Source organism: Triticum aestivum, chromosome 2A, assembly GCF_018294505.1.
Source record: "Triticum aestivum cultivar Chinese Spring chromosome 2A, IWGSC CS RefSeq v2.1, whole genome shotgun sequence".
NCBI lineage: Eukaryota > Viridiplantae > Streptophyta > Magnoliopsida > Poales > Poaceae > Triticum > Triticum aestivum.
This window is the reverse complement of record NC_057797.1, coordinates 1,198,910-1,208,653: the sequence shown is the minus strand read 5'-3', so window position 1 is coordinate 1,208,653 and position 9,744 is coordinate 1,198,910. Positions and strand designations below refer to the sequence as shown.

The following is a 9,744-nucleotide window of genomic DNA, read 5'->3' as shown; positions in this document are numbered from 1 at the left end:
TGAAGCCTGTATTTACAAGAAAGTGAGTGGGAGCACTACATCATTTCTGATAAGTATATGTGAATGACATATTGTTGATCAGAAATAATGTAGAATTATTCTGCAAAGCATAAAGGAGTGTTTGAAAGGAGTTTTTCAAAGAAAGACCTCGGTGAAGCTGCTTACATATTGAGCATCAAGATCTATAGAGATAGATCAAGACGCTTGATAAGTTTTTCAATGAGTACATACCTTGACAAGATTTTGAAGTAGATCAAAATGGAACAGTCAAAGAAAGAGTTCTTGCCTGTGTTACAAGGTGTGAAATTGAGTAAGACTCAAAGCCTGACCACGGCAGAAGATAGAAAGAGAATGAAAGTCATTCCCTATGCCTTGGCCATAGGTTCTATAAAGTATGCCATGATGTGTACCATATCTATTGTATACCTTACACTGATTTTGGCAAGGGAGTACAATATTGATATAGGAGTAGATCACTGGACAGCGGTCAAAATTATCCTGAATAAGGATATGTTTCTCGATTATGGAGGTGACAAAAAGGTTCGTCGTAAAGGGTTACGTCGATGTAAGTTTTGACACAGATCTGGAAGACTCTAAGTCTCAATCTAGATACATATTGAAAGTGGGAGCAATTAGCTAGAGTAGCTCCGTGCAGAGCATTGTTGACATAGAAATTTCCAAAATACATACGGATCTGAATGTGGCAGACCCATTGACTAAATTTCTCCCACAAGCAAAACATGATCACACCTTAGTACTCTTTGGGTGTTAATCACATAGCGATGTGAACTAGATTATTGACTCTAGTAAACCCTTTGGGTATTGGTCACATGACGATGTGAACTATGGGTCTTAATCACATGGTGATGTGAACTATTGGTATTAAATCACATGGTGATGTGAACTAGATTATTGACTCTAGTGCAAGTGGGAGACTCAAGGAAATATGCCTTAGAGGCAATAATAAAGTTATTATTTATTTCCTTATATCATGATAAATTTTTATTATTCATGCTAGAATTGTATTAACCGGAAACATAATACATGTGTGAATACATAGACAAACAGAGTGTCACTAGTATGCCTCTACTTGACTAGCTCATTAATTAAAGATGGTTATGTTTCCTAACCATAGACATGAGTTGTCATTTGATTAATGGGATCACATCATTAGGAGAATGATGTGATTGACTTGACCCATTCCGTTAGCTTAGAACTTGATCGTTTAGTATGTTGCTCTTGCTTTCTTCATGACTTATACATGTTCCTATGACTATGAGATTATGCAACTCCCATTTACCGGAGGAACACTTTATGTGCTACCAAACATCACAACGTAACTGGGTGATTATAAAGGTGCTCTACAGGTGTCTCTGAAGGTACTTGTTGGGTTGGCGTATTTCGAGATTAGGATTTGTCACTCCGATTGTCGGAGAGGTATCTCTGGGCCCACTTGGTAATGCACATCACTTAAGCCTTGCAAGCATTGCAACTAATGAGTTAGTTGCGGGATGATGTATTACAGAATGAGTAAAGAGACTTGCCGGTAACGAGATTGAACTAGTTATTGAGATACCCACGATCGAATCTCGGGCAAGTAACATACCGATGACAAAGGGAACAACATATGTTGTTATGCGGTCTGACCGATAAAGATCTTCGTAGAATATGTGGGAGCCAATATGAGCATCCAGGTTCCGCTATTGGTCATTGACCGGAGACGTGTCTCGGTCATGTCTACATAGTTCTCGAACCTGTAGGGTCCGCACGCTTAAAGTTTCGATGATAGTTATATTATGAGTTTATATGTTTTGATATACTGAAGGTAGTTCGGTGTCCCGGATGAGATCGGGGACATGACGAGGAGTCTCGAAATGTTTGAGACGTAAAGATTGATATATTGGACGACTATATTCGAACATCGGAAAGGTTTCGAGTGATTCGGGTATTTTCGGGGGTACTGGAGAGTTACAGGAACTAGTAGAGTGCCCGTGCGTTGCCACGGGCCTTTTAATCTTTTATTCTGGTTGCACATATATACGTGTATTATTGTATATAATTCGGTGAATTTTAGGCTACTTCCAACAACACTATGCTGGAAACCTTGTCAAAGGATTCCTTTTGAATGTCGACATCATACATCTTCATCTCTCTCATACTCTGCAAAAATAAGCATATATGAAAATACATCTTCTATATTGTCATGTGCAACAAATATATAAAGAAGAACCACTATTTATATATGTCTCTTTTAATTGTGGAGTTTTCAGTCCGCCAATCATAAAGCTTTGTCAATTGACATTTTCAAAGCATCATCCGAAGCCATAGTTCTTATCTCTAATCAACAAAAGCGATATATAAACACATATTAAAATAAAAAAAATAAGATAAGCCCATATACAATATATGTAGTCCGAGTGAGTGGCATCTGCTTTTTAGTAGAGTAAGTCGCATCCGAATTTTAGTAAGGAACTCACTTGGTAATTATTCTCCAGAAATGACTGGCTAGGGTATGTGTTATTTTTCACTGCATAAAAAGGTATGTGATATTTTTCTCACAACAAACAGTCGCTTTTCCCACAAAAAAAAGCAAACGGCATCTCCTTTTCTTCTCACCTTACAATAAACAAAACAGTTCAATCTCTGACTCTCATTGCATGGCAGAACGTTCACACTCACATCTCATTCTCCCGGCCTGCTCTCCTTGTCACGGCTTCGTCGCCACAATCTCTCTTCGCCATGGCCTCTTGCTGCTGCCTCCCCTCAATGCCACGTCATTCAACCCGCACCTTCCTCTCACCGCCATCTCTCCTTCCCTCCACGGTGTCACCCGCCCCCTCCTCTCCCCTCCACGACATCCTAGGCCAATTCCCGGTGCTAAGGAATGCACATCGTCGTAGCTCAGAGCGACCACCACAATGTGTTTTTGCTGCCATGATATATGAAATGGTATATATCATGCGCTCCTTTTGCTTCTTTTTTTGAAATAGCTATTGTCGAGGTATGTCCCCGTGCGTTGCTACAAGGCCAAACTTTATTGAGGGAATAAGAGGAGCATAAGGGGACAAACGTAAAGAAAATCAAATAACCGAAAGAAGATTATGTGGAAATAATCAGAGATAAAACATGTTTTTCTTACTCGACAAAGGCGATGCATGTGGAGTGCACACAATCACTGAACAACCTTGGTCGAGCAACCTTAATGAAAAGTAAAAGCACCACAGTTCATTCATATGAAAACATGTTCAAAAGATAAAAGCATTTGAACACATCTGGCCATAAATTCCTTGGAAGAGTAAGTAAATATGATTGAAACATGAAGGTAGCATATGTGCATCGGTGATTAAATAATGAGGCATGCAATCAAGGGAAAATAATAAAATGTTGGGTTTTTGCTCGAAAATAACACCTTGATTAAAACTTTCTTCCATCATCATCATGCTAAATTTTGCAGTTAATGGGGTATATGATAGATCAACATCATATCTGTTTTTACGTGTTTCAAGGTGGGGTTCCATTTCATGTTTCTTTGTGCTTCTAGTGTAGAGGAGTTTATATTTCACATATATCAAAAAGTAATCTTTGTATTCCATAAAATAAGTTTCAAATAGATTTTAGTGTATTAGCAGTGTTCTACAAAGAGTGCGTTAATAGTGCTAACTTTTCAATGTCAATTGATCAAGAAATGGAAGTTAAAAAATTAGTTTGTACTTGTAGTTGCATGCAACTGTGCGGACGGATAACCATTGGGAGATAAATATCAGGAATCATTAACTAAAACTGGTGATAGTTAATCCGTATCATGTGAAATATCTTGACAAGATCATAAAACAACCAAATTGGACCGTTACCAGGTAGCCACGACCCACCCCTGAGAACAAACTCAGAAAAATATGTAAAATATATATCCACGTCCATAATACAACCATAATGCATATCCACGTCCATGTCTTCCTGATATGCTTCTACGACACACTTCTCTAGGACTGGACTTAAGAGGGCTACTACACCAACAAACATAAGCATCCGATAATTGCCTATTCTTCTGATTTATTTATAGGTTTTTATACTATACCAAGGTTGGGGGCTACGAAGAAGTGAATCTTGAGGAGGCGTCATCGATCTGTATTGAGGACTCTAGATCTCTGATCGATCATCTTAGTGCAAGGAGCCACACCATCTGTAAACCATTGTAGGATACTACAAAATGGATAAAATTTCATTCAACATAAGTGCATAACAATAGTAAGTCATTCAAGGGAAATCTTAACAAGTAAACAAATTAATGTTACCATTATTCAAAAAGGAAAGATGCCTACTCATTTTGAAAAGAGTATGCCTACCCATTTTTAAAAGAGCATGCCTACTCATTGTCGTAGCCTTGGTGTCATCAGAAAGAGCCTATCTATGTAATAAAACGCTCACTGGAAAACCTCAATTGCAAGAGCAATCAGGTAGCAAGGCTCAAACAAAAGATGTAAAGCAACAAGTGATATATCTGATTGTCTTCCTCTCCATGTTGTGTCTTCTCTTCTTCTCACTTCCCTCTAGGCAGCAACCATCGTGATACCTATTTGCAGTGGCGGAGTTACCTAAAAAATGTTGGCGGGCTGGATAGTGCAAATAGCACCACCAAACTAAAAATCAATGCAATATTGTGGGATAAACTTCATGTAAAACTCCTTTTCGCTCTAGCCCAGGGCGGGCCATGGCCCTTTGAGCCTTGCCATAGCTCCACTGGTGCCTATTTGCTTGTCTTCCCTACCATGTTTTAGGAGTGTATGAAGGCTGGTGCAAATAATCCCAATTTACACAATGGGGAATGCCGGTAAAAGATAGATCGATTGGACTCACATAAGCTGGCACATAGTTTACTATGACTAATCACTCTGTTAACTGATGAGAGTGTAAACACATGCTGTTGGCTAGTAGCTAATACTGTAGAAATAGAAATATAATTTGGCATTGTAAAGGTGATCCCGCCACTACCTCATGTAGCAAATAAATCATAGGTATATAACGGATTGGAAAATAGAAATCTCACCGAGCAAGACCGGATATGTAGGACCCAGATCTGGTTTTGATGTCAATTATGTTGTGGCCGCTCCCAACCTTGAAGCAATGGTCTATCGTGGAATTCTTCCAGCTGCATATGAACTAAGATTTAGAAATTTGGCATGTAATTACTTCTGCAAGTTGTTGAACACTCAAATTTGATAACATAGTAATTCCGCCAAAACAGAATAACTAATGACAAATAGGCAAGAATCGACAACAGCCCCGCAACATACCTCATCTTCTTTCAAGTGACCCTAGTTGTTCTTTAATTAGTAGAAACACATAACGGCGGCTCAGATCATATTCCCTCTGTCCAAACATATGAACATAATTACAGGGTAAGCAAGACTTATACGATCATGGCATAATCCACCATTTTATATGGGGTGTGATAGTTCAAACGGCATGCCCCGATAATTTTCAAGTGTCAGATTTTATTTAGGGCCTGAAACAACCAGTGTTACGGCTCTAGGGTGCACATGATACAAGCATTAAAAACATGGCATTGCACCCTCTAGCATATAATGCAATCGACCTATCAAGCAAATATATCTGGCAAAGGTCAGTGTAATCCAAACCTAGCTTATGCAAACTGCAACCAAGATAAACCTTGATGAGCTTACCCAATGGTGGTCGATACATGACTGTAAAATCAAGAACCACTGAATCTGATTCAAACACAAAAGAACAAAGGAGAGCTTATGATATCTTGCTAGCCACTGCAGCACCACCCCTCCACTGCGACCTCCTCGTCGATTCTGCAGCCGGCAGCCATACTAATGTGAGGAGATGTGGGGGCGCGGGCCGGCGAACAGAGGATGGGAACCCATGCGGGGAGGCCGCGACGGCGTCAGCAACACAAAAGTGTTGTAGATGTATGCGGCTCGGTTTAGTCGCAGGGTCGTATGTGGAGGAACTAAGGATGTTGCAGCCTGACATACAATTAGTGAGGAAAACCATTTTAAATGAAACAAACTTAGGGAGGCTGTCATTCTAAAAGAATAGTACAATTAGTTAGTGCAGCTATGAGATTCTCACACTGGATCCACAATGTCCGTTCCATGCCAACAAGCATCTGCCAACGTTACATATAAGTTTCTCTTATTTATTTTGTGTGTGGAATTTACTTGATAGTATAACTTTGCAGTCGGTATTTTCTATATAAAATATACTCTGGCATTTGAAAAGGTAGTCAAAAGATTAAGATTGTGAAATGAGCCTTCCAAGGCTCAAAACGGAACCGGTAAAATCTGGCATAAGCTAGTGTTCAAATCACTGACTATCAGTGTGCACCGTTCATTGGTACCAGACTATTAGCTATATCAGGCAGTAAAGAAACACCAAACTCATATTCTTCCTGTAAGAGAACTCACAGGGATATGTAAACAAGATGCAAACATAGCAAACATGTATGTCCAGATAATCAATTTCTGCAAATTAATCATTGGAAAACAACACTGGAGCAACACCATTCAAAGACAGTCAGACACCAACCTGCGAGTACGGATGTACTATGCTACCTCCAGATTGTTGGAAGGGATAGACTCCCAGGATCTGGAAAACCTTGCCGCTCCAACCAATCAAAGCATACAATGGTTAGCTTCAGAGCATAAATGATGTATGTAATAGTTGAGATATAGCAAAATAAAGAGAATCAAACTGGGAGGGCCCTAGGATGTTGTTCTGTAGGCAATAATGGATTCGTGAAATCTCTGGACAAGAAAAGAGATTCACCACGCGTGACTATCATGTTAACTGAAACTACACAGTAACTGTCAAGCTTTATAAAAGATGCAAACCTTAGTATTCGTTCAAGACTTGGCCTCGCCTCCATTTAGATTCAAGCCTTAGAATTCAAGGCAAAGACGTCTCAGCAAGTTCACGACTTGGCCTCACCTCAATTTGTAATGGATTTCGTAAGCTCTGACAGTAAAAGACCAACAAATGCAAGAATTGGAACATGGAAGAAGCTTAAGTGGGCATGATGCCATCGGGTTGTATGCCAAGATCGTGGTTGTAGAGCTCCCTCTATCTCCCTTGCCAAGCTCTCCCTCCGACCAGCAGTGGAACAACTGTTCCTGCTACTTTTGAACACTCCTTTCACGCTGCCGCAGATCAGTTGGCGGCGTAGGCCAGCTTTCGCTTGTATCATCACGTTGAACACAATATGCGTATATGTTTACTTTCCTTGTATCATCACAACGGATGGTATAAATCTGATTGTGTCCCTGACTCCTTGTCATAATTCTAAATCCTACACAAAGTGAAAAAAGAAAAGACAGATTTGTTAATACAACATTAGGCAAATTTGTTAATACAACATAGTGATATTACATGCACTAACAGGATCGGTACGTGGTATCTTGTTTGCTATCGGAGAGTGTGATGCCCTTCCTCCTAATCTTATTTGAGCGCTATATCAAAAGAGGCATCAACATTATGATATGAACTATGATAGTCCGACGCAGCAGCTCTTCCAACACAAAGGATCCAGATCTATCGATACGTGACGCTTCTTCAATAATTTCTAGAAGACCCAGGGCAGCTCAGACTTGCTTCGCTCGTGCACAAGTAAACATCAAGTGTAAAATGTCCTCCGGACCCATATGAACATTACACAGAAGTAATTTTACAGTCCTAAGCATGGAATTTTTTTGTTGGAACCAAAAGAGGCGTGTTGATTCAGTTCAGCAGCTTATGAGCAAGTATGAGATTATTGGTCAACTGCACTTGCAGCTCACAGAAATTAAAGGGGCTCCTAATTTGCATTACTAATGGTTAGTCAACTACAAAACCTGAGCGCATGTACCCCTGTCTTTCAGTTCAGATTATAGATTGCAAAATAAAATCAGACAAGAAAGTTGAAGCTGCCCCAAATTTGCATTGCTGATTAAGGAAACAATATATCTGGACTGCAAATTGGATAGCTGGTCATAGTCTTAATGCTTTGAACTGAACAAATTTGACAGAGGACATGGGTGCAAAGTAATACATATGTTGTGATAGTCCTAAAACTATGACTTGGCAAAATGTCAAGTAAATTAAACTACAACAGAAATCTATGAACAAAAAACGGATTGGGCACCCACCTTATGTTGGGCTGCTGCTGCTCCGCCGACATGGAGGCTCTGCGGCGAGTCCCCCGGCTGGATCTGGCCACATCGAACACCGGAGTGGCAAGGCCTGGCCCTCTCTTCGTCAGATCGGGTAGGGGAGGGGAGCTCGTGGCCTTGGACGAAGGGAGGAGATCGGGAGGGGAGGGGAGTTCCTAGCCTTGGACGGAGGTAGGCGGGAGGCTGAGACCCACCTATGCCAGGCACGTGGAGGAGGGGGTGGGGGAGGAGGTGGTGGCGGCCGGCTGGGGAGGGAGGTCGTGGTGGCCAGCTCCTCTCGAACCTCGGCGGCGGCTGCTCCTCTCGGATCTCGGCGGCGGCTGCTCCTCTTGGATCTTGGCTGCGGCGTAGGGCTCCTCGGCGGCGGCTGGTGAAAGGTGGATCCTGGATGTCCTGGACGTCTCCGGCGACGGGTCCTGACCAGGATCGGCGCCGGATCCTGGACCGGCGCCGGATCAGTGGAGGCCGGCGCTTGTGATGTGCGATTTACGCGTCGGATCAGTGCCAGGGCGATGGTGAATGGATGGAGCGGGGGCGGCGAAGGGACGAAGGGCGGCGGCGGTGAAGGGACGAAGGCCTGGAGGCGGCGGGCGAAGGAGGGAACAGAGTCGGGCGACTGTTTCTCGCTCGAGGGCACGAAACCTCGCTCGACGGCGCAGAGTGGGGCGATTTTTTTCGCTGGTTAATTTTCGCCGGCTTGGTTTAGCTAGTTTTTTTTCGTTCGGGTTAGTTGGATGCGACGGAAGATTGGGCGCGTGGGGGCGCGTGGGTACTCGGTTGGACGGTTTTTTTTGGTTCATTGCGGCTGAGCGGGAGATGGGGGGAAGTACCAAAGAAGTACCAAAAAAGACCGGGTGAGGTGGGACGAAAATAAAACCCGGAACGCGACCTACCAACTGAGACATTAGGAGTAGAGATACGAGGAAGAGGCAATGGGCCTCATGGGCCAAGTGGTGGAAGAGAGGAAGCAGGGCGCGCGGCCCCCTAGCCCAAACCGAATTGGACTAGCGGGGCAGCCCCCCTTTCCTCCTTTTCCTCCCTCTCCTTCCTTCTCCTTCTCCTTCCCTTCCTTCCCCTCTCCTACTTGGACTAGGAAAGAGGGGGGAATCCTACTTGGAGTAGGATTGCCCCCTTGGGCGCGCCTCCTCCCTTGGTCGTCCCTCTCCTCCTCCCCCCTTTATATACGGAGGAAGGGGGCACCCATAGACACAACAATTGATTTGATCTTTTAGCCGTGTGCGGTGCCCCCTCCACCATAGTCCAGCTCGATAATACTGTAGCGGTGCTTAGGCGAAGCCCTGCGTCGGTAGAACATCATCATCGTCACCACGCCTTCGTGTTGACAAAACTCTCCCTCAACACTCGGCTGGATCGGAGTTCGAGGGACGTCATCGGGCTGAACGTGTGCTGAACTCGGAGGTGCCGTGCGCCGGTACTTGATCGGCCGGATCGTGAAGACGTACGACTACATCAACCGCGTTGTGCTAACGCTTCCGCTTCCGGTCTACGAGGGTACGTGGACAACACTCTCCCCTCTCGTTGCTATGCATCACCATGATCTTGCGTGTGCGTA

At 43.1% G+C, this 9,744-nt stretch overlaps 1 long non-coding RNA gene across 2 annotated transcripts; it reads right to left on the bottom strand.

Annotated features, from left to right (window-relative positions):
• Nucleotides 1–3,810: 3,810 nt before the first annotated feature.
• On the bottom strand, nt 3,811–8,335 carry LOC123184129 (uncharacterized). Of its 2 annotated transcripts, XR_006492921.1 has the most exons (4): nt 7,403–8,335; nt 5,292–7,312; nt 5,045–5,146; nt 3,811–4,200 (listed from the first exon to the last, which is right to left on the bottom strand). It is a non-coding gene; the product is annotated as an uncharacterized lncRNA (long non-coding RNA). The 2 variants fall into 2 exon arrangements; XR_006492920.1 differs by lacking the exon at nt 7,403–8,335 and having other exon boundaries at nt 5,292–7,340.
• Nucleotides 8,336–9,744: the final 1,409 nt, after the last annotated feature.